The sequence below is a fragment of the Rissa tridactyla genome, chromosome 1, assembly GCF_028500815.1.
Source record: "Rissa tridactyla isolate bRisTri1 chromosome 1, bRisTri1.patW.cur.20221130, whole genome shotgun sequence".
NCBI lineage: Eukaryota > Metazoa > Chordata > Aves > Charadriiformes > Laridae > Rissa > Rissa tridactyla.
Genome location: NC_071466.1, coordinates 114,456,091 through 114,481,127, shown reverse-complemented (window position 1 = coordinate 114,481,127; position 25,037 = coordinate 114,456,091).

Below are 25,037 nucleotides of genomic sequence, written 5' to 3'. Positions count from 1 at the left end.
TCTGAAAATCCCTACAAGCTTCTCCCTTTGACTTTAAAATTGTTATTTTCCATTTAAATAAAATAATTGGTTATCTCTTTATCTTCAGAAGAAAAGTTACTCAGAATAACTTAGGGAACAAGTGGAAGATCAACCTCACAATTAATTCTGTCTGGTTCTGGGGGAATTATATACTAATGAATTGTTCTTGGAAACTGTATTGAACTCATTGCTTGCTACTCTGAATAGCGCCACTGGTGGTTTGTGTTAGTAGCTGAAGTTTGTGGATACTCAAATTTAAGCAAATTTCTCACTGACAATACTCGGAGAAGCACTGAGGGTTGCATAGTTGGAGTTCAGCTCCATAATATGCAGGGATTATAGAAACAGACTAACAACTGCAAAATGAGAACTATTTGGGGTAAGTAGCATTGTATTTAGGAGTTTTTGAATGATTGGGTTTTAAATCACTATCAAATAACTTATTTAAATTGCATATTGGACTTTACAAGGAAATTAACAAGTTGTGATTTTAAAATGTGATTTGGTTTTTTTTAGCACTTGCATTTTATTTCCTTCTGTCTATATTCAGCCCTGCTGCATTTTGCAGTTATCTGATCTCTTTGTCTTTGACAAGCTACTCTTTTTTAACACACCAATCCAGCTTTGAAAGCTGTTAAAATTCAGCAGATGCCTTTACCTCAGGCCACGTAAAGGGATCAACCAAATGTCTGCAAGTTTGGGCTGTGAGGACTACTTTTGAAAGTTCACATCTGCAGCTCCTGTTTTGTGGAGCAACAGTGACAACCAGCGGCCAACCTAAAGTTGGCCAAATTGTTCATTGTGGATGTCCTTCAGATTACCAGCCACCCACGTCCATTCTTCAAAGGTAAAGGACAGAGCTAATTTATTTCTTTTTACTTGTCTTAATTCTGGCGAGGAGCTTGAAGGAAAAGAGTGCTTCTCTTCTTGAGAATAGATGTGCTCTAGCAGTTCCGTACAGAGCTGCCGCATTTAGATGAAGAAGGTAGCTACTGACCCATGTTGTTGTCCATATTTCAGTAGTGTATCTATATATTTCTGGCCACTAAATGTTTCAGTGACTTGCTGGTGGTGTGTGAAACAGGGATCAAACCAAATTAACTGTGTAAAGGAATCATGCTTTTGTTCTCTTGAAAAGAAAAAAGGTTAAAGGATAAAGGTCATCCTTTTTTACTGATCGGCAGTTAATACATATATATGGCACTTGAATATAAATAATTTGAGAATAGCTGGCATTGTCTGCATTTTAGTTTATGATTTCTTCCTTAAAAATACAGATTTTATCTGAGAGAGTTAGACCTGGTGGTGGCGCCTTAGAAGCCAGAGTAAAAATAATTGTATGCACTGCTTTTTAGTTTAATGAAGATAACAGTTTCATTTACACGCTGAAGTTTGAGCTAGTTGTACTTTGCCAACAATTCTCTCAGGATCAGTGGGATTATTTTTGTGGAGAGGTGCCCTTAAACTTGAGGAAGATGCCAGAACTCAGCCCAAAGGAGTTTGGTTTCTATTGCTTAGAATTGTTCCATGCATAACATTGAAAGGCTTAACACAAGGTAAATAGTTGACATCAGGTCGGAAGTACCAGCCCTCTAAGCACTTTATGACATTTCTCCTCCTTATCAAAGATCCACTACACTAAAGAAAAAAAACGGGGGGGAGGGGAAAAAAAAAAGAAAAAAGGGAAAAAAAAAAGAAAAAAAGGAATCTCCAGACCTTCATTTCCTCTTCTCTGGCACTGCTTTACGAGTGCTTATGGCAAATTTGCTTCTGTAATCATAACTTGAACCCATCTGGGAATGAGATTGGCTGCTAGCTTAGTATTTCCACTTAACATATTCATGATTAGCATGCACAGAAGGAGTAGAATTAGGATGAATGTTTTTGGAACAGTATAGATAAATCCTCATAAATGTAGTACAACAGCTCTGGAAATGCGCAGTGCTGAAATGTAATGAAGCTGAACTCTGTAGAGAGTTTGGTATTCTCAGTACCATGCCTCTCCTAATGAACTCATTTAGATTAGAAAATGGATTTAATATTTTATTGGAATTAACCTGAGCCAGTAAAGAGGATTACAATTTCTTTCCATAAATATGGTGATATTACAGGGTGAGGTAGCATGTTACATGAATATTAAGCATTTTATGAGCATTGTCATGAAGCCAGAAAGAGTATAAGGTAATTAGGTTTTAATATAGTGATACTGTTCTTATAATAATTAAATTTGAAAAGTAATAAAAGTATACTTTAAAATTATTTAAATCCTTATTTTGTTGCATTTTCACAACTTTAAAAATGCTTACAATGAAAATTATGCCATGTTTTCCCCTAACAATCAATTTCAACAGTTAGTTTTTAAACATGGAAAACTAAAAATACCACAGGTCCTTAAGACAGGGAACAAGACACGTTCTAGGAAAGAGGAAAAGAGGTAAGTTTATTCCGTTTTCTCTGAAACAGTATCTGCTGGTGGGAGAAAAGATGTTGAAATCAGGAAAAAAAGTTTTACATAAATGCATTATTTCCCTTTGTTTTTCAAAACCTGGCAAAGATGTGTCCCAGTGATGCTTCTCTGTCTTTGGCTGTCTTTTATACTCACAAACACATGCTTAATCACAGTTTATGTTCTACTTTTGAAAGCTTATTTACTGTGAAAAAAAAAAGACTAAAACATTGTCATCTTAGTTATCTTTACAGTTTGCACATTAAAAAAAGAAACAAAAAGAATGAGTAATGCAAAAGTTTGGCAATGTTGTTTGAGCATTACTATAAGCAAATCTTTTATTATTTTTTTAAATGAAATTTAGGGCCTGAAATTGTCTTTCAATGTAGATTGTAAAAATCTCCTGCATATCTGAACAATTAATAATTTTATGAGCTGAAATGCAGTGTATGCTGTGCTGGAGAAGAGCTCTGAGCCTGAGGGAAGTACAGGACAAATACTGGTAAAACTGAACAATTCAGAATAGATGGAATTGGATGTATGGACTGGTCTCTTGAGAGAATTTCCCCCTGCTATCAAAGCTTTTCACTTAAAATGACCGAATACACAGAATTAGTTTGTAAGGTCACTAAGAAGAATTGTTTCCTTTGTAGGAACCTTTCAGCAATTTAGTTCAACAACGGAGTTACTTTTACAAGCTGTTTAGGTTATGGTAAAAATGAACAACAGTCAACCTAGCACAATCAGTCCTCAGAGTGATGGTTTTTGTGTTGGAAAAAAATAATCTTAAATCCAAAGTGTTGGGATGGGAATGTGGAAAGGGAAAAACCTCAACAAGTGGGAGCTTTCTGAGGATGGACAGGGACTAGCTGGGATGGCTAAAGAATTAAATATACCATGGTAACTTGAATAAAATTAAGTAAAATTTAAATAGCTGTATTTAATGTGACATATTTTTTTCCAGCCAATCCCAAAATGTACATTATGTGGCAACATAGAATCTGCTACAAGACTACATATGTTTGATCACTGCTGCCTGGCCAGGGCTTTATATGGTTCAGAAATTCTGACAGACAGTCGAATAATTCAGAATTTCATTGCATTGCAATCTGGATTGAGCAATGGACTAAAAATTCAGAATTAAAAAAAATAAGTAAAGAAAAAACAAATAGTTATGAAATCTCATGGGTTTACATTGGTTTATTGAGCCTGAAAAGATGTTTCCAGAATATTTCCTTTTCTCGGGGGAGATGAATAATGGGTACTTCTTTATTTTCTGTTGGTCTAGGTCTTGTTATATCTAAAACCACCCTAAAATTTTTTGTCTGCCTTTACACCTTTGCAGCATGGGTGATGCTTAGTTTATTCAAGAAAATGGGGTCCCAGTTATGAGTCAAAAACTTATATGTGATGGGAGGAAAATATGTTTCCATGTTTTGATGAATCATTTAAAAATGCTTTTCATGTTGGTACTGATCAGAGCCTTAATGCACTCAGGATCCGTTCATGATTCTCAGTATCACTTGTATCAATGAAATCTGGGAGAAGCTGGGAGTCATGCATAGATCCCCTCAAGACCAGACCTCAACAGACCTTAATTTGACAAATGTTAGACTCTAAAAATTGGGCTGGTGCCTTGCTGGGAGGTGATAAATTCTATCTCAGATTTCCACTAGTTTTGAAGAAATGTATTCATATTCATGGACTGGTAAGTCAAGGTTATTAACCCTAAAAACCAAACAAACGAAGAAAAAAGAAAAACAAGAAAACAAACAGGAAACGAGATCCCAAGATTTATTTTTCAACAGTTGGTTTTTGGGGTTTTTTTCTACATTCTGGTGGTGGTGGTGGTGGTGGTTGTTGTTGTTGTTATTATTATTCTCTTGGTTCCCTGGGTCTGGAATTATTTATGTGCATCGCATATTTTGGCATTCCTTCCATATTTATGAAGAGAAGTTAGAGAACCACTTATCTACATAATATTAGTCTGCTTGACCAGCAATTAATCATGGCACCTGTCTTTTACATTATTCTGAGTGCTACCAGCCTCAACATTTCTTCAGGGAATCTGCCTTTCTCTCCTGATTCACGAGATTTGCCTCTTTTGCTTCTCCAACTGGTCACTGTGGGTAGTGAGAAGGGAAGGAGAACAAAGCAAAAGGGATGGAAAGTAACGAAAAGACCTGCTGGATACTTTCTTCCCCCTCTTCTCTCCTCAGCTTTGCTTAAATAATTTCATTTGCTTCCTGAGCCAGTTTTGACAGCAAATTTTTCCCAAAGAGGTGGGAAAGCAAAGACAACAGCCTGTCCGAGGAGATTTGGCGCAAGGCAGGACTGAAATTCCCTAGAAGGCTGAAATGCTGCATATCATTGTACAGGAGGCTTCTCCTTGCAAGAAAATCTCAAGAGGTGGCACTTCTTTTTACTGAGTTTTGATCTTCCTGGGCTTACAGTAGAGTCACAGCTGAAGTTGCATATTAGGCTTGAACAATAAGCAAGTGGTTTCCGATGACAAATGGTAGAACTAAAATTTTAGTAACAATGTCTTAATAACAGAACATTGAGTTGTAATTGTCCTTTTGTTATAGATACATATTCTTCCTTGGGCTTTTATCTCTGTTCTCACTCAATTTTTTCTTTTTCATAATTAATTAAAATGGCAATGTTCTATAACCAGTGATTGAATTATATGATATTACTTGCCTAAGGCGATCAAAATTAATCAAAATAAGGAGTGAAAGTTTTGCTATTTTTAATACAGCTGATTTGATTCCTGGGGTTTTGATCAAATTAAATGAAGGATCAAATTAACCAGTGATTAAATTGAGTAAAAGGCACTTTGTATGCCTGAAATATATTTTAATTTAATTAATTTCAAGACACAAAATATTAACTGGTGTTTTAAAAATTCAATTGTATTTCACTGTTTAATTTTCTAGAAACTATTTCCTTCTCAAGGTTAGAATCTTTCAAAAAAAACCACACTTTTAAAATAATTTCCTGCTTAATCCTTTCTCTTTTTTTCCTCATACTTTTTATGCTTGTAAAGAATCCTTTGCACTCTTAAACTATTATTCCAAAGCTTCTGAACTCAGCCTACAAAGACTTCATGTGCCAAAGGCCAGTTTAGCAGAAACCTGAGACTCCCCAGAATAGAACCTGCCAATCTGAGTAGAAGGTTTTGACCACAAAAGACCTCGAACTGTTATCATTTAACCCACACATTTGCAGAATTATTATCTTTTTGTCATAGAGAGTTTCATTTGTGTTTTGTTATAAGCTAGTTCATATCATGTTTGTTTAATGGACTGGGCCAACTTTTTACAGTACACTGCTACTTGCAAAGAAATTGAGAAATGAGATTTCTTTTATAGTGCAGAAGTGGTCTGCATGAGAACAAAATCATTCACAATTTTTTTTGTTTGTATGGTAAAGAAAAAAAAAAATCTTGAAACTCTGCTTTTGACTCCTACTGGGAGTTTGCACTGACTGATGGAAAGGATCTGACCCACCCAGCTGGGGCACAGCTGCAAGAAGCTGAGGCAAAAGGTATTTTTCTTAAAGGTGGTTTTTACTTAACATGTAACGTTCCTCAGAATCAGAGAACATAGCTAAAAGGCAAGGTGAGGAACAGGGTCCAATTTTGTGAGGTACAACGTTAGGTAAGAGTTACCTTGTATTGAAAAGCTTCTCTTCCACTCTTTACTATTAATAGAAGTGAAATAAAGCTACAAGTGCGTAAACATACCAAAGATTGATTAAAAATACTTGATGTTGTGTATCAAGGCTGAGTGTATTTATGCATTTGAGGCACTTAGAAATTTCAAGCAGAATGTTCTTACAACTGAGTCTAATCTCATTATTCTTTAAGTCCTGGAAAAGGCATACTTAAAGGATTAGATCTATTAAGTGTGATCAACCTGGTCACTCTGTTACAGCTATTTTTGATTAATGCATTTGTTCTCTCAAAAGGAAAAAAATATTTTAGTGAAAGGAGAAAGAAAATTAAAAATGGACATTTAGAGCAGTATGAAACTACTATCATACTCCAAGTAGCATTGTATAGTAACCTTCAGTGTCATTTTGAAATAACCATTACCAAGAGGTGAGCAACTGGCACAGGTTTGATTCTGGCTTATTCTGTGCTTCTGGCTTGGAAATGATTGTTAGTCAGTGGGAACAGAAGCTGTGAGATAAAATTTTGGTGTTGGCAGGTTGATAGTCCTGGTGATAACCTTATGAGAAGCATGTAAGACAGGAAAAGTCACAAGCTGATGGGTAGTTAAGAGACTTACGGCTGATAGAACCAAAGAGTGGAGAAGCAACTGAGAACCCTAGCATTGCATAGCTTATAAATACTGGGTTTGTGGCCTTAAGGATCATATATAATCATAGAATGCTTTGGATTGGAAGGGACCTTAAAGCCAATGCCCCTGCCATGGCAAGGGACGTCTTCCACTAAACCAGGTAACTCAAAGCCCCATCCAGCTGGCCTTGGACACCTCCAGGAATGTTCGCACCCAAGGATAAGGTCAGCTTTACTCTACTGGCTCATCTTACATGTACTGTACAGGACTCAACCTTTAGGATGCACACTTTCTTTGGGTCTCTGCTCATCGTGGGTATTTTGTGTTAGGATGCACAATGCCTGCTTAAAGATGAGACGTCCACTGGCCGTATCTAAGTCTGCAGGCACCTGCCGTTTTCCAAAGTGTTTTACGACATAGAAAAACATGTCTTAGAACCCTACATGCAAGATCCCTTATAGAATCTAAATTGATTTCCTGTCCCATTTTTTATTTATATTTGATAATAAATGTTTAATTCAGTGGGAAAAAGATTTTGAGGTTCCTCTTCTGGCCTTGCTATCAATTTGGAATTAGAGTTGGGACCTGCATTTCAATAACTTTTTCTTTCTATTCACTGACCTGCAAAAATGAATATAATTTTATTTATTTATTTTCTATGGTACTTGCATGACTAATGCATTTTAAGAATCTTGGATAAATGCTGTCATGGAGCAAAGTGTTTTTATGGTGTTTGCACTATGGACTTTAAAATTATTTTTAAGAGTGTTACCAAAAGTATTTTGAGAAATGCTTGGAACCGTAGGCAGAGTTTGATGCAAAAGGTCTATTTCATCTATTTCTATTTCATCCTTGACAGCTATTATATTTTCTGTACCAATTTTGAACTTGAATATCAGTTATATGACATCTGTGAGTTCTTGAACCTTGTTTATTATTTTCTCAAATCTTGTTGATTTCTAGAAGTAGTTCTTCAATCAGTAACATTTCTTCCTTTGAACTTATTTCTTCCTACTTCCCACTTAAAATTAAGAACTTCAGTTATTTAAAAAGATGCAAACTGTAAACCCAACACTTTTTAAAATTCTGCTACCTACCTGTTATTCTCTCTTTTTTTTTTTTTTTCCCTCTGATGGACATAATCAAAATTCTTCTGCTTCCTCTTTGGTGTTATGTTCTTTACATGACATCTAGAGGCCAAAATTGATGTGAGCTGTAATTAATCTTTCTGTGAGGCTTTATAGACCCATTGGTAAACTAGAGATAGGAATCACACTGTTTGCATACATAAAATTATTGAACATCCCAAAACAAATCTGCATTCAGAAACTGTATTTCATGTTGTCTTCATTCGGCAGATGTAAAAGATCTGTTGAGGGAAACAAAAAAAGTGTGAAAAACAAAGACTGCATTTGTTTTATAGGCAATCCCCTGTGCAATTAACTCATACACAAGTTGTACAGTAATCTAATTAGAGCATCTGACATTTGCCTGTGACAGCCAGAACCCTTTAGGTAATCAATAATGCTAATATAAAGTGCCTGATTAAATACACCTTCATTTCCATCTGTATTCTCAAGTTGATATGCAAATTCACCTTGCCTGTATAATTTCTAATTCCTGTCTTCTGATTCTTGCTTTTAACTATATCCACATGCATCCATCAAAAGACCAAAAGGACCAAATTTTGCTATATGGAGCAGAATAAGTTGCATTGTTATAACTTCATATGTATTCTATGAGCTGCTTCAAAATATCCCATTCAATAAGCTTGAGTTTCATTACGTCATTGTTATGTATTTCTAAACATATTACTGAATACAGCAAGCAGAAAATAACTCATATTGCTTTAGAGATAAAGTTTACATAACCTAAATATGGATCACAAACAATTATTTTCTAATTTTTCTGCTTTATTAACAGGGAAGGGTAAAGATTCATTCTGTGATGATGCATGTAGGAAAATACGCTTGTTGAAGGGAAAGGACTTTTTCTGTAAATTGCTGTGCTTCTCAGCTCTGGTTTATCATTTTAGACTGTATATTTTAACTTCTCTTTTTGCCCCCTAAGACTGCATATTAGGCTTACTGTTATCCATATCCTGGTTAAAACACTCTCTCTCAGGATTTGGCACATTGATTAGCAATTAGCTAAGCTTGTTTCAAGTCATAAACACTTTAGACGTTGAACTGATGTTCACACTGGACTTTCCTAACTGGTTTATACTTACTCCTATATCCTTGAAACACAGTTTGAATTACAAGCACTCAACTGCAGGTCCTTGAGTGTGCAAGTGAGGTCACTATCAGAAATAGTAAGTCTTCTCTGTAACATCTTGCCTACAAATGTCATATTGCTTTAGAAGTCTTTAAATTAGATCACAGTGAAGTCTCCATTTAGTGCTTCTACTCAACCCTCTGAACCCTTGTTCAAAATGGATGGTTTGCGATAGGTGGGACAATCTGGTCCCACCGCCAGGGCAGGCAGGCATCTGCAAGGCACCCTGGAGATGAAAGGGAAAGTTCCAGCCAGTGCTAGGAACTGGAGTAATTAGGAGGACACTTGGTGCAATTCCTGTTATGTTTGTCTGCAGCCGTGGACCCCAATTGGCCACAGTTTTCCATTTCTTCAACAAAACACTATTACGACAAAATGTCAGATACCATGGTGTTTTTTGCATTCTCATGAAGGGTAATCGTTATCTATGATTGTGCTTCTAAAATAATTTTAAATTATATTCATTCAGTATACTAACACTCTTTTTTTTAACCACAGGACTATGAATCAGTTTTATGTTTTGATGCCTCGACCTAACACAGCACGATATTACAACACGTTAAAAAGTACCCAAGGAAATGACAGGCCTAAATTTTGGTGGCTGTCACTCTAACTTTCTCCTCTAAATTACCCAGATATCTTTGAAATGATGAACTTTTGGCTTGTATATTTCAAATAAATCCAGTCTACTCTGGGAAAAAAACACCAACCAACAGCCAAAACACATACATACAAATACACATATATTTCAGACAAGTTTCTCTCCAGTTTCCTGTCCTGTGAACTAAAAACAAAACCTGAAGATTTAAACCCAAAGCAAAATAAAAAACCGTCTTTCCACTTCTATCTGGGCAATTTAAATCACAGTTTTGCCTTCAGTTTATTCAAATACTTTAAGTAAACAGAAGGAATAAGAAAGGGTAGAGGTGACTTAAGATAAAATAAGAAAGGAATTTGAAAGCTTTATTGGAAATGACAGAATATGTTTATTCGTAGATTTCTCAGAAAAAGTTTATAAATCTGTGTACTATGAACATAATTATTTACAAATAGTAGGTTTGTATTCCTGAAGTTTTAGCCTATGTTAGGATGCAAGATGATCGGCAAGTCTCAAGTATTCAAATACTGTTTTGTTTTTTTTAAAAAAAATCTTTTAAAATTAATTTCCTTTACCACCTTCCCATTTCCTCAAAATATTTTTCTCATGGTAGAACTACATATGAGGGTTTCTTTGCTTTGAGTGAAGTTTAGAGGTATTTTTGTTTTATAATAAAGCATTTCAGGAGGATTACCACATCCTTTTGATATTTTTGTGCTTGAAGAAACAATTCATACCCTAAATAGTCTAAGGTCTATGTTTGTCTAGTGTTTTTACTGTATTTAAAGTATTTCAAAACTTATATACTAATAAAGCACACGAAGAACGTAATGTTACTGTATCAGTTCTGATTTTACCTATATATTAAATCATATTTTATTTCAAATTTAGGAGCACATTCACCACCACACTAAAGCAAGTAGAGCATGGCAGTCAGTTAAGCTGGATTTTATGGTGGTCTTGCCTCTCCTCAGGATTGCTAAACAGCCAAAGCATGTCAGTGATGCAGAAGACCCTTAATTTGAAATATTAGTGACATCAATGTGTTGTATAAGGGCAGAAGGGAGAGCTCAGTCTCCAGGTCACAATTTCTACAAGCTCTATGGGCATGTATGATTTCATTTTTCTTGATAGTGCTGCTTCCCCCAGCAGAGGGAATGTAGTGAAGGGGAGTCTTTCAGGAACTGTTGCCCAAGCAATATGTGTCCACGTGATTTTTAAATTCCATGAGAATGGAGCTGAGTACTCCCATTATTACATTTCTAATGCCTTTACCCAGTCTTCCTCAGACTCATGATATATAACAAACACCAGAAGTTTTGCATGCAAATTTGGTTGACTACTTAGCTCTGATGTCACAATAACCTAGTAGTATTTAGCCTTATTGTGGTCAAGTGAAAATTAACTGATAATAACACACAATAAACTTAACTTCAAATTTTCTTGAGCTGAGGATTATATACAGGAATTCAACAGCTTTTAAAAATAAGCTTCAAGAATGTATAATATTTTCTTATTGAGATCATTAGTGGAAAAAGACTGACATATGCTAAATGGACCAACACTTTTCTTAAAGGAGTGAAATTTTAATTAACTTCAACTCAGATTAATTAACTACCTTGTAATTTCTCAGAAAAATTAATTGTCCTCACAGGCTGTGTAGTAATTTGGGGGATAACGTGCTACATTCATCACTTAAAACAAAGAAGTCCTTGGTCAATACTGGTAGTGCCACAAATGAAGTTCCCCCTGAGCCTTCTTCAGGCTGAACAGTTCCAGCTCTCTCAGACTTTCCTCACAGCAGGGATGCTCCAGTCCCTTAACCTTCTCTGTGGCCCTTCCCTGGACTCTCCAGTAGCTCCATCTCTCTCTTGTACTGGTGAGCCCAGCACCGGACACAGTACTCTAGGTGTGCTGAATAAAGGGCAGGTATCACCCTGCAAATAACACAAAGCTTCCAGAAATTCAGGTTGGTTTATCTGTTAGTGACTTGGATAATCTTACACAGAATTAGGTCAACGACAAAGCCCTTTGGGGGACCCCTTTTGATTCAATGATTCTGGTTAGGCAATCACTATAGATAACTGTTCTCAAGTATAGCCATAAGGTCATTTTTGCCTCCACTCCTATCAGGTTTTCACATAGAACCTGTTTCCTAGAAATCTTTATTCAAAGTCAAGGCATACAACATTTGGGATTAATTCAGTTCCCTATGCGTAGACATTCAGTAACATTTTTGGTAACATAAAATATCCTGCCTGGCCTCCAGCTGTCAGCTAGAAGACAGCAGATCTCCCTTGGGTTGTAAGTCATATCTGCCAGCCTTATATGGTTGTCTTGGATGCCTTCATGGTAATGAATATTGTATATAAGAAACTGAATCCCATCATTGCTGTTTGGTTTGTGGGTTTTTTCCCCCTTTATCCGTAGACTTTTTAACTTGATTTAAAAGATTTTAGAAAGATTTGGCATTATTTGCTCTTGAGAGCTGTTACTTCTTTTCTGGTAATATTCCAGGTGTTGTGTACTTTGTTTGGGTATTTATCCTAGAACTTTCTTAAGCCGTCTGTTCTTAATTGCCTGACCCATATTTTGTTTCTTTTTTGTGTGTGTTTTTTTTTGTCCTTTCTAAAAGGATCTCACCATAATTTCTATTTCTTGCCTTCTAGGACATCATGTGCCTTCAACATATCAAGCATTCTGAATAGCAGCTGACAACAAAATAATAATATGAGCCTGATATAATAACATAGCAATAGAAATATACCAGAAGTCAGTCATTTGCTGTAAATAAGTTGTCTCCTCTCCCTGTACCATATTTGGTTTCCCGTGCCACTGAATCCAGAATTGGCAGTGTGGCTACGAGCATGTGGCCCTAACTGCTGGACCTTTGGATGCCTCCTTACTTCTGTTGCATAAAGCATTATCTTTCTGTGGAATAAAAATCTCAGCTACTATCCACCAGGCATCCTCAGCATATTAAAATTACTGTAAAGTGTAACACAATTTTAGACTTACATACATGCAGTTATACTGAATCCTGTTAGTAGCACCTTTTTGCCTGCATGTGCCATCACAGGCTGGCACACACAATCATAGCAAATGCTAACTCACTACTAGGTTAGCAATGTTTTTTACTGTTTTGAGGCAGCGGACTGCAAGCAGTTTGAATCCAAGTAATGGCTTACCAGTAGGATCTTTGCCATTTATGCTTGAAATGTATTTTTAGTGAATAGACCTTTAAGAAATCAATGAACAGCTCTGAAATGGTCATTTTTCAAATGGCTAATCTCTTCTTCAGCTTTTCCATTGTATCAGATATCAGGATCATTTAAGGCTGAAGCACAAACTACTTTTCTCTCTCAGAAAATCTTTCATTTCTTTTTTTATCTCAAGTTTCAGCTTCAGCTACTGGATTTGGGCAGCCCTTGGAATTTAAATGCCAAATACCTTCCAAAGGACTTTGAATTCCTTACAAAGACAGAGGAAATGAAATGAGGTTTAAAGATGATAATTATAAGCACCTATATCTTGTATCTTTCATGTACACAAAACTCCCATCAATTTCAATATAGACTTATTTTCTCCACTTGTGTCACCAGTGAGAATAATTTTATTTGTAGGTTTTTAAAATATGAATTGTAGATTTAGTCCTGATATATCACCTTCAGAAGGAAAAAAATTAATAATTTAATAAGCCAAGGAGCAGTAAAACTCTGTAGAGTTTTACTACAAACTCTGTACCAGCTTTCATGGCAAAGCAGCACTTCCAGTTCTCAGTGGTCCCTATTCATACCACTGCTGCTTTGCAAGTGAATCTATGCTTGAAATAATTGCAGGTTTACTTTTGCATAAGAGAAAAAGACAGTAATATTTGTTGGCCACAGAAAAATGGATCTCAAGAGTCAGGATTTTTTTACTTTATTTTAAAATATTAAATATTTTCCAGAGTCAGAACTGTCTTTAAGTATTTAAAGTAAACCCCTGGAAACTGAGTCAACTCTACCTTTTTAACTGCATATGCTAGCTTCTTGTTATATCTTTTGCTGTGGTTCTTGGTATCTGTCGTTCTCTCGCACTCTGGTGGTAGTGTAGAAATGTCTAGTGTAACTAATACCCTTGCGCTATAATGAGCTGGGGGTGAAGGAACTTCATGTTCTTTTGGTGCCCTGGTGGAGTCCTTGAACAGAGTTCAGCTCACTTAGAGTGCAAGTGGAGGGAGTCACCTTTGGTGGGTCATTTTAGGTTCAAGATCTACACCGGTGTTAGTGAGGTGGTGCTGAAATAATTTTATAATTTCACAAATACATTACTATATTTATGATGTGGCATAAATTAGAGCTGTAGTTTCACCAATTCCTTTATTTTCAAAAAAAGCAATAATAAGAGGTCTTGTCATTATGTTTAGAAAAAAAATAAATATCCTTGATTTGCAGGTTTCCATGCAAGGTATAGGGTATTTAATTTTAAGTAATACTCAGAAAAGACAGCTTGAAAAATGGCAGTACAAATAGGTAGAATGTATTTATATCCTCAGTTCACATATTTCAGCTGTCTTGTTCTCATTAATCAGAGTCAAATATTTCAAAAATTAATCAATTTATGAAGTCATTCCAGGAGTATACACTTGTACATTTCCTTCTTTTATTATTTTTAAACAGGGATTTATTTAAAGAAATGACTGACAAGGTTAATGATGCAAAGGGAGTATTTTTAGAAGGGTATTTGATTGGACTTTGTAATAGTTCCATTATTAATTATTATACTTTCACTGATTCCTGCAAGGTTTTCTACTATACCTTATTCTAGTTTTCAGGAAGTATTATAAAAGTTAGGAGACCATTCATTATATTTGACTCTTATATGTTTCAAACAACAAATTTTTCTTTTGGGACTGTTTATAAACTGAATTTCTGGATAGAAATAAGAATTTATCTTGAATGCATCTATTAGCTATTCATCAGTCATGTTTGGATGACATTTTGTCACATAGCCAAAGGAAGGGTTTGTGGGATAGCCTCAGCAAGCCTTGGAGTACCAGCGTAAGGCAGATGTTTGTCTCAGCTGGTGGAAAGGTGGAGAGGGTGCATGGCTAAAACTACTCTAGGGGCAATTCTGTGAGCCTAGGACAATGAACATTTGAAGGGTCTCAGCACCAGGTGCTTTGATCTGTGCCAAATTACTTATTAATGCAGACATAATCCTTGTTGCCAAAAACAGGTTTCTGTGCTTATGGTAGCAGGTTTGTAATACTATAAAGACAATAAATCTAGACTGGATTAGGGGTGAGTAAATCTAGTAATCTAGAGAACCTAAAGATAGATATAGGTGCTTTATATGTAGATGTATGTGCATATAGAATATATAACTGTCAGCACCATTTTAATGGGCAATAACGCACTATGTATTTATTCACACTGGGTTCCTAGTTAGAAACATACTTTCAGGCAACATATATTTCAAGGTGAAAAATAAGTATAATAGCAAACTTATCTCATTATTAGATCTTCCATAGATATTTCAGTCCTGTGCACTGCAAAAAAAAAAAAAAAAAAAAAAAAAGATTATGAAACTCCTTTGAAGAATCTCGAAAGAGCCAACACTATTACAGGAAAAAATAAATTCTGCAGATAAAAGTGAAGCATTGCAATACCTTGCTTCCACAGAGTTAACACAAGCAAATATTGAATCAGAGGCTGAGTCAATTAAAAGTGTAAAGTCCTCGCACTGTCCAAGTGAATAGCTGCAAACTGGGAAACTAAAATAAGAGACGTAAACCCAATATTTATATGTATAAACAAAATATACAGAAGACCGAAGAGGTAAATTGTTTACCTGGAAATTGCACACAGACAAGACACATTCATGGCAATATCCTAGTCTATTAGTATTGCAAGTGTGAAAATGTCTATATGTTTATTTTAATGTCTTTCCTTTATGCAAAGAAAGGGAAAGGAGGAAGACTGACATTCATCTGGTAAGTACTGAGATCTGGTCTCATAGTACCATCAAAGTACCGTCAATCCAAAGTACCATCAAATTTTGCTGGTAACCTCAGTGCATTTTGGATAGCGTGCCCATCATACAATTTTATCAACTCATCCCTCCATGTTTAAATACTAGTATGAAGCCCGATTCTAGTATATGATGAGCTTGTAAATACATTAATATTATGTATCCCATGAACAGCATATATTTTTTTAAACTATTGAACTGTGACATAAATTCGTGCAAGCTTAGAAAAGAAGTCAATAGCAGAATTCAATTTCATCTATGTCACATCTCTATCATAGAATTTTCTGAGCATAAATGATCTGAGAATTAAATAAATCTTTCAGGAAAGTTATATTTACTCGTCAGACTGGTAAAGGGTTCAGTAGTTTGTATATGAATATGTTTTGATTCTGTTATTCCTGATTATGAACATCAATTCCCACTAAGATCATACCCAGAAACTAGACTGTTCACACTAAGTCACTATGTGTTCCCACTAGCATATAAATGAATATAGATAGTTTAATAAGTCATCACTTGCTACAAAGATCCCAACGTTTTTTCATGCTGGACATCAACAGTCAATGGATACATCCAGAAATGTTATTGTACTTCTCTGCTTATCCACAAGGCCATCATTCTAATGTCTAAGTACAAATATAAGTTTTGAAATTGAAAGGGAAATGAAAAATGTGTTTGTTTTAAGTTAGGAAGACATTGGAAGAGACTTAAGTACAACAACATTCAGAGGAAAGCAATTAAGATATAAACAAGACTGATGAACTTTCAAGGTGTTCTTCATCTAAATAGAAAGAAAAATGAAAGGTAAGTGGTACCCCAGAAGAAGATGCTGCACTTATAGAGTAAATGAAAAGCATGCAAAAAATAGTCTATAGAGATGTTGAGGTATTGTCATTAATATTGTTGTTGATTCCATTACTAATATTGCTATAAATATGGACAATGAATAATAATGGATAATCGGAAGCAGGTAAGTACAGCAGGTGATCTGGAAGCTTTGGAAGTCACACTCATGAACAAGCAGACGTGGGACACTGGCAGATGTGCTGAGCTCCAGCTGCAGGTAAGGAAGGGAATTCACAGCACAGTAAGTGAGCTGCAGCATTCAGATGGACACCAGAATTAGAATTTTGTTTTGTGAGCCAGCTGTATGGTTTCATGGAAAAAAGGCTCGAAACCTTTGAAAAGATCTGTAAAGGAATTCAGATGGTATCTCAGTTTACTTGAAGATCCTCTATGAAGTAGATTTTGAATGCAGCTAACCCGAGTCTTCTGTTTATTACAAAGCAAGTTATGTTTTGTAGGCTGTGAAGACTCAAGGATTTGAGGAGAGGCAGATGAACTTGACCGCTTATTAGAGTCTGGCAACCAGCGCAGTAAGAAATCCTGTGCAAAAAGAGTATGCCTTAGCAAGAGTTTTTCCAGCTTAGTTTTTTATCAAATGATCTTTGTTTGCTTTCTTGAAGGACTTTTCCTGTTGTCTGTGTATTTAGTTTGGAAGCAGAGCAGGTCTGTAATGATCAGTTAAAATCATAACATACAACCACAATGGATCAAAGTAATTTTGACTGTTTCATATTGAAGGATGTTGTTAGAAGATATGATGCACAGCTCTTTGTACAGAATCTTGCAGGGCAAAACTTCAGCTAGCTGAAAACCTCTGGTTTTGTGCAGTCATAGCGAAAGAAAGATATACACAAATTTTAAATTTTCTTTTGTAAAAGTAAAAAATCTCCAAGACTCCTGATATCTGGACACCTGGAACAATAGCCTAAACAAAAGTCAGATTTAATTTGAGTAGGATTCTTTTAAGCAGAATTCAGGAAAGTGATGCAATTGCTGAAACATTATTTCTGCATACATAGACCGTGCACACTAAGACAGGAAGATTCCTTCTAAAAAGTACATTTTCTATGCCTAAAGACATTTGTTTTCAAAAGCAAAAGCCTGAAAAAAAAGCAGATGTAATAACAAATATGACTGTTATTGATACTTATGGTGTGGTTAGTAATATACCTAGGAGAAGTAAATACTGTCTACATTTTTTCCAAATGAAGTTATCTTGAAAACTTCCCTGTCTGGGTCATCTTAGAGTAAGTCGTGGAAAATGTTGGAATTTTGCCAGTAGTTATTCATTTCTAGGGTCTGTTTTGTTTCATTACATAAAATGAATAGATACCAATATTCTTCTAGTACTGCAGTTCATTTGTATTGCATGCTGCATCACAAACTTTTACCTTATATAGGACAATACCCAAGCTTTTTTTTTTATTTTCTATAGCTCTGTAAGCAGTCATCCATGGTATTTTATTTATTTATGGCTTCCCTCAAATAGTCCTTGCTTCAGTATCTTTCATTTAAAATGAAATAAAACTTTACTGGGTCATGTCTGGGAGATGCTTGGGTCTAATAAGTTTATTAGCTTTTCCCTGATGAATTTTGGAGGCTTCACTTCTTCCACTGAGATGGGCTTGCAGGGATCGATTAAGTGCAGTCATTCCCTAAGTGGAAAATCAAATTAAATGCAAGGCAGGAAAAAAAAATGGTTAAACTATGGCACGCTGATGTGAGGTTGGAGTGAGTATGTGAGGAGGGCAGTCATCCTTGGAAGAAGCTACTATGTATTTTTCTTTTTCTTTCTTGCCTATATAATCTGATTCCCAAAATACTGTCAGCTTTTGATGCATTAAACATTGTGTTGGTGCTGTAGATAGACCTGACTTGCTGATCATACTGGGGAAAAACCCTGGTTGCACCTTACCTCCTCCCACAAAGAAGTACCTGAAGTATTTTGTTGAAACCTGCTGTGAAAGGCAGTGTGTCTCTTGGCCGTGACCTAGGAAATCACTCGGTGCAAAAGGAATTCCTGTTTTGTTTTCTTGTTATCTGTAAAGGGTGGGCTGGACCTGACAGTGGGACCTCTGAATCAGTGTGCTGGTTTGCATGAGGAATCCTGAAAACATTTTCTGTGCATTGATTGAAACAAAAAAAAAATCCTCTCAAATTATACATCCACAGAGAAACCAACTGAACATAATCCCATTTTACGTATTTCATTGATTTTTTAAATTTTTTTTTTAATTGATTCTGGAATCTTTTTCCCAATTAAAAAAGTATCTGTTAAATATTTAGGACATGTTCTGATATTATGCCACAGATATTTGAGTGCATAGTATTTCCCTACCTTTACTAACTATACCAAGCATTGTGCATTGGAAAATATTGCAAATCCCCTGCAAAATTCAAAAAAAGTTTTTGATTCCTACAGTGGCTTTTGTTTTAGTCTCTGTTTTGTATGTAAATTAAGTTTGGATCTTTGAGTGTGAGTAAGGCCTTAGGGCTCATTGGACTCCATCTGAGATGCCTAAGGCTCTGTGACAAAGCCCAGAAATTCAGAGACATTATCCACTGATTAGAAAGCAATGTTTTAATATGGTGTTTGGAGTTCAAGTGCTCTTTCATTTAGTTTGACATCCTCCTCATTTGCCTTTCTGGCATCATGCCACATGAGCTCTTACTGAAGCTTCTCTCTTTACTCAGTAGAAATAAATGTGGGAAAGAAAAAAATAGAAGCCTCATATGTTTATAAATGACAGGTCTGCAATGAAAGACGCAAGAGATGCATTTGGATGATAGAGCACCAAAAATCAGTGGATATCACTGGAGAAATCAACATGCATTTACAAAAAGAAAATCCAATGTTTTCTCCAAATTTCTCAGTATTACCCATTTTTAGGACATAAAATAAACTATTAAACAGTGCTTTTCTACTAGGAAAAATCAATGGGTTCTTTTCATTTATAAAAGCAATTCACCTTCAACATGGAAATTGAGACTTTGCTTGCCTGTTTTTCACACATTTATAATACCCTATAATTTTCTGGGATATGTGCAAACCCATTGTAAACTAGTCCTTTTTCTAAAGCCTTTTTAAGATGAACACTGCAGAAGTGAGGTACCCAGAATTACCTCTGAGACTCTTTAGGTGTCTGATCCAAAGATTTGAGGGTCTCAATTAATTTAAAAAAGACCCAAGTTAACCCCATGCCATAGTGTTATTTAAGTAATAATTTCAAATCAAATTTTCATATAGCAGTTATATTCTACATGCTGGAAGTAGAAATGATCTCTGTTTCTGAAGAATATACTCACTTAGCAGTGAATGGTTACTCAAAATTAAGCAGACAAGAAGACTGAATAATGCATAAGATCTGTGACACAAACAAGAATATAATCCCTTTTTCCAGGACCCTAGTCTAATACCTTATCCATAAGATTATCTTTTGCTGTCAAGATTATTTATCTAAAAATGTAATAGTAGAACTAGAAAAGATAGAAGAGAAATCAAGTGTTATGGAATGGTTTCTGTATGAAGAATAATTTTATAGACAAGGACTGAAAGAGAGAGCACTGAAGAGGGAATGTGAAAGAAGACTGTAAAATAAGGACTGTGATGAAGAAAATGAATGATGTTCCTCATAAAAAAGGAGGGAGTGATTGTAAAATGGAACAAAGTAGACGCTCATTCACATAAAGGATAGATAAAGAGTGGATCACATCACCATAGGATGCTGTAGCATTAGACTGGTTCTAAAATGATCACAAACATTGATGAAAGAAAAAACAATCAAGGGATATTAAATATAACTATTTTAAACACAAAGATATTCATAAAGATTAAATGCTGATATTTAATATTTAATCTGTCTCAGAAAGTCTATAAACTGTAGAAACTGGAAGCTGCCAGAGAATCCAGCCTAATTTGAGTGCTCTGTCCTGGAATGCTTCTCCAAGCATCCTCTGCTGTCCACCCTCAAGAGATGGGGTACTGGGCTAGGCAGACCTTTGGAACTCACTTTAATAGCATTGATTATCAAGGATACCGATGACCCATTAAATAAATTATAAGAATGAGAAATTTTAATGTTCAAACCTAAATGTTTGAAATTAAATATGGAATGAGATAGTATAGCAATTATTATATCAATAATGTTACTCTGTAAGAAATGAAAACTCTTACTTTTCATCTATGTGACCTATAAAATACATGCTCGTTTAGTTACTTCAACTATTATTCCAGGCTTATGCAGTGAATACTCCATGGATATTTGAAGACCATTTTTGTGGATTATTACTCATATCTTAGTTGTCTAAAAAATTATTTAAATTTTCAATATTTTTAAGAAAAATATCCACAGAAGCACGTAAGTGATACATATTACATCAGCCCTTCTACCAAGAACTGTTTTTTATTGCTCCTTCCAAATATAGATTAAGAGAAAAGTGTAGTGTTTTTTGACATTGATTATGGTTTTTGTTTTAGTTTGAGAATGTTGTTGTACTCTAAGGCTTTGTTCTTTACATTACTTTAGTGTTATATTGATATTCATTGGATGAATACTGTTAGTCCTGTATCCTATCTTGAAGAATGACCAAAATAGTCTGCGTAGGGACCAGGGCAAATAAAGAGCAGTCACACAGTGATACGTCCCACAGTGCTCTCCCAGTCTCCACCAATTTGCTGCTCAGGGACTGTCTGACCCAGAGACTTCTGTATATAAGTGTATATTTAATAATTCATTTTGGTCTTCCACTTTCATGAAGTTGTTCCGTTTTCCCTTGGGGTGGTGTAGCTTTTTAGCATCCACCACAACATTTCCCCTCTTGGCCCTTTCCTCACCATTCACCCTTTTCAAAAGTATGACTTTTGTACTCAACACACGGTACAAAACAAACTATGAACCCATATACCAAACACTTCATGTATGACCGACTGTTATTGAGCAACGCAGAACCTTTCAGGACAGTAGCGTTAATCTTTGCTGTCAAAATTTACTTTCTATCACCACTTTTCACATGTAACTTCTGAAGCTATTAATTCACTAAGCTATGCTGCTTTTTACATTGTTTTTTTTCTTGAAAAGAAACTTGAGTGAAGGCATAGCACTAAAATTTTTTGTCTTTGCACTTGGTGACATTAAATGGCTAGCTGGCTCTTAGAAGGTTAAGAAGTAACAGGATAATGAATTAAAAAACCAAACCAGCCTCCTTGCCCCAAATATGTTCTTTTTCTGCCTCTGGGAAGTTGTGCGATTTCATGCAGGAGAATCAAGGCAAGCATCTGAAATGAAGTGCAATATGTCACTTTCAGGTGTAGTTTGAGAGGTTGTCAAGGTCCATCATTAGAATATTGTTCTGCCCATCAGAACATTTCTTTGACAGAGACAGGACTTTTTGTCACTGTTATAAGGTAGAAAGCTTTTAGAGCTTAAATATAGCCAGCAGCTAAATGCTTTAATCCGTGGTTTAAAAGAAAGAACAGGACAAAGTTGGGTGAGAAAGTCTTCGATAAAGCAGCCTTATCATCTAGTAGGTTTAATTTAAAGATTATACTTCAAATACTGTTTGCAATATTCTGGAACTATTCAATACATATTTGCTAAGAAATTTTATAATAATTCTCCTATGTGCTTTTTCTGTGTAAAGGATTTTGCATGTGCTAACGCTGGATTTTTCTTGTTGGGTTATTGCTGATGTTTTGTATGGTTGTAAGATGACCAAATTCTAACTTATTCTTCAAAATAGAAGGTATGTGGGGTTTTGGCAAAGGGCGGTATAATGCACATTAAATTCTAGCTAATATTACATACCTATCTCCTCTTTGCACAAGAAATATTATGTCTACAAGTATTAGAAGTCTAGCCTTTATGTTGTAGAAAAATAGGTGATAGTAAATTGTTACACTCTGACATTTCAAATGGCAACCCATATCTGAGTTCCAAAGAAGTTTTCAGTTAAAAATACACATTTTAAGCCACAGTAACAACAGGTGTCTTCTTTCTCCCCATACATTTCTAAATATGAAGCTTAACAAGTTGGTTTTTACAGATGAGAAGGGAGAATATTTCACTTCTACCCACATGATTTGTACCTCAGCATTACAGATCTCCGAGATTTTATATAAATCTAGGTGTGCATACGTATGTGAATACAAAGCTGAAAAAAATGAAGGATGGGAGGAAAGATACACCTAGTTTGTCCCCCCTGAGTAGCTCCAACTTTTTTCTGGAATATAGGCGGGGAAATAAGCCTTTCTTAGGGGCTTAGAAAATTAATGACTATCTAACTTCTGATAAAGGAAAAGAGGTTTAAAAAAAAAATTAAAGGTTTTGCTAAATCTCTCATGAAAGAATACTACAGTTCTTCCAGTATCTAATCTCGATTTTATAAAATAACTGTGCAAGAACAAATTGTTACTTAATTTCCTCCTTAAAATGATTGCAAAGCCTCGTGATTTAAAACAGAAAAGCAGCTTGGTTTTGTAAAGTGTGATTTCCAACATCTCATCCTTACCTAAGTTCTTTCTTGGACTTTCTTGACAAATCTCACGTTTCCATAATATAAAAGGGGAGGATTGTTTATGCAAAACCTAATATTACTCCAGTACTGAGGCAGGCTAATAGTGGTGCTTGGGAAGTAGTTTTATCTGTCGTTTCTTTGGGTACCCACTGCCTTTTGCAGGTTCTTGGAGAGAATGTGTTTTGTATCTCACAATATCAAAGTAATTTCAAATGGCACCAGAGTGGTGGGGCAATAATTGACTTGTTTTTATGGCGGGAATAAGCAACAGGATGCAGAAGCTGAGGAGCCTCCATTATGGGACCTGGAGGACATCCTCATACATTTATGTGTGGCATGGGGAGTGGTTATCCCAGCAAGAGCTGGGAAATGATGGAACTAAAACTCCTAAAACAGTTCTAAAACTGCTATTGAGTAGAATCTGTTTTTCCCTTCTCTTCAAAAGCATTTTCTCTCTTTACCCATTTCTTAATTCACTAGTATGGAAAGGAAAATTAACTTCAGAAAACAAAAGAAAATAAAGCTATTGGAAATTTCAGGACTGATTAACAATGGGGGAACATAATGACTTTCAAATATTTGCAGATATTCCTCCTTTTTTAAGAGAGAGAAAAATATCAAAGATGTCACTCAGGATTAGAAGAAAAAATTGATGAGTTGAAATGAAGAGACAGAACATTCAAAGTGATTAGGAGGAAAATACTCCTGTATGCTAAAATGTATCTTCTGTAAAATAATCCTATCAGGAGATATGATCAAATTCACTGTAGGGCATTTTTATTATGGGGGAAAACAGTGGAAAAAGTGTACAGCAAAGAAGAGTTCTTCAGTGTCAGGACCCAGACCAGAGGTCTTACAGCCTTGATGTCATTCTACACAATATTCTACAGAAAAATGACTTCCCCCTGCTCTATTTTGCCTAATCCAAAATAGATGACACTAGCAGAGCAGCATGCTGTTCCCTAAACTTCATGTTCTTGCCACCTACCCAGGTAGGCATATTTTATTTTCAGTTCCCTTCATTTTACTTAGAGATTCACTCAGGAGACACTGTTAATGTTGACGAAGAGCCTGGTGTCACTGAGCTCATGCTGATAAAGACAGAAGAGAGACTGGCTGTTCTGAAGCTTATTTGAAGATTAAATACATCTCACATCTAGACTGGAAGGTTTTGACTTTGAAACCATGAGAAGTTGCAGTGACTCAGTGTGAATCAGAGATGAGGCAGCCATAGCTGCCTTCCAGCATTAAGGAGCATTAATGTCAGATGCTGTACACAGACTCTTACCTATTTCTAATGGAAGTTAAATTCCTCAAGCAATTACAGTTGTAGAAATAATACTTGGAGCAAGAGGGTCTTAGTGTTATTCAGAATATATGGACATCATGTCATCTTTTAACTGGTATTCAAAGTGAAGAACTGATTTAATTTTTCTGAAAAGCTAGAAATGTAAGAGGTAGATATTGCAGTAAAATGTCCAGTGAAAGTCAGCACTGATGTATTCATTATCTGCCTTATTAAATTCACAATATTTTTTGTCTCTATCTGTGAATCAAAAGCTGGAGATAAAGACTCCCAACTTCCATTGGTATGACCCAGAAACAATAATCTCTTTTGTATTGCTGGCTACAGATGGTTCACTGTTTCATCTACAATGAATACCAAGCTTCGAGGGCAGGGTATCACCAAATACAAGCAATAAAAATATAATTCTCATTCAGTGACAACCTAAATAGTACTTACGTAGTACTATGGGATATCAGAGTGATCAATTCTGCATACCAGATGTTAAAGTAAGGTGCCAGCCCAACAGCCATTTTCATTGTGGATTCAGTCTAAGGACCACCCAGTCTATGCCATTAGATATGCACAGGTTTCATAGATTGAGATGCAATTCTTTACTATTTCACAGAACAGGCAATTGAAGCAGAAGTTCCTGCTGTTCCTAATTATCCCTCAAGATGTAAGTTTTCTCTGACAAGAGATTTTTCTCAACACTTTCCTGTGTTCCTC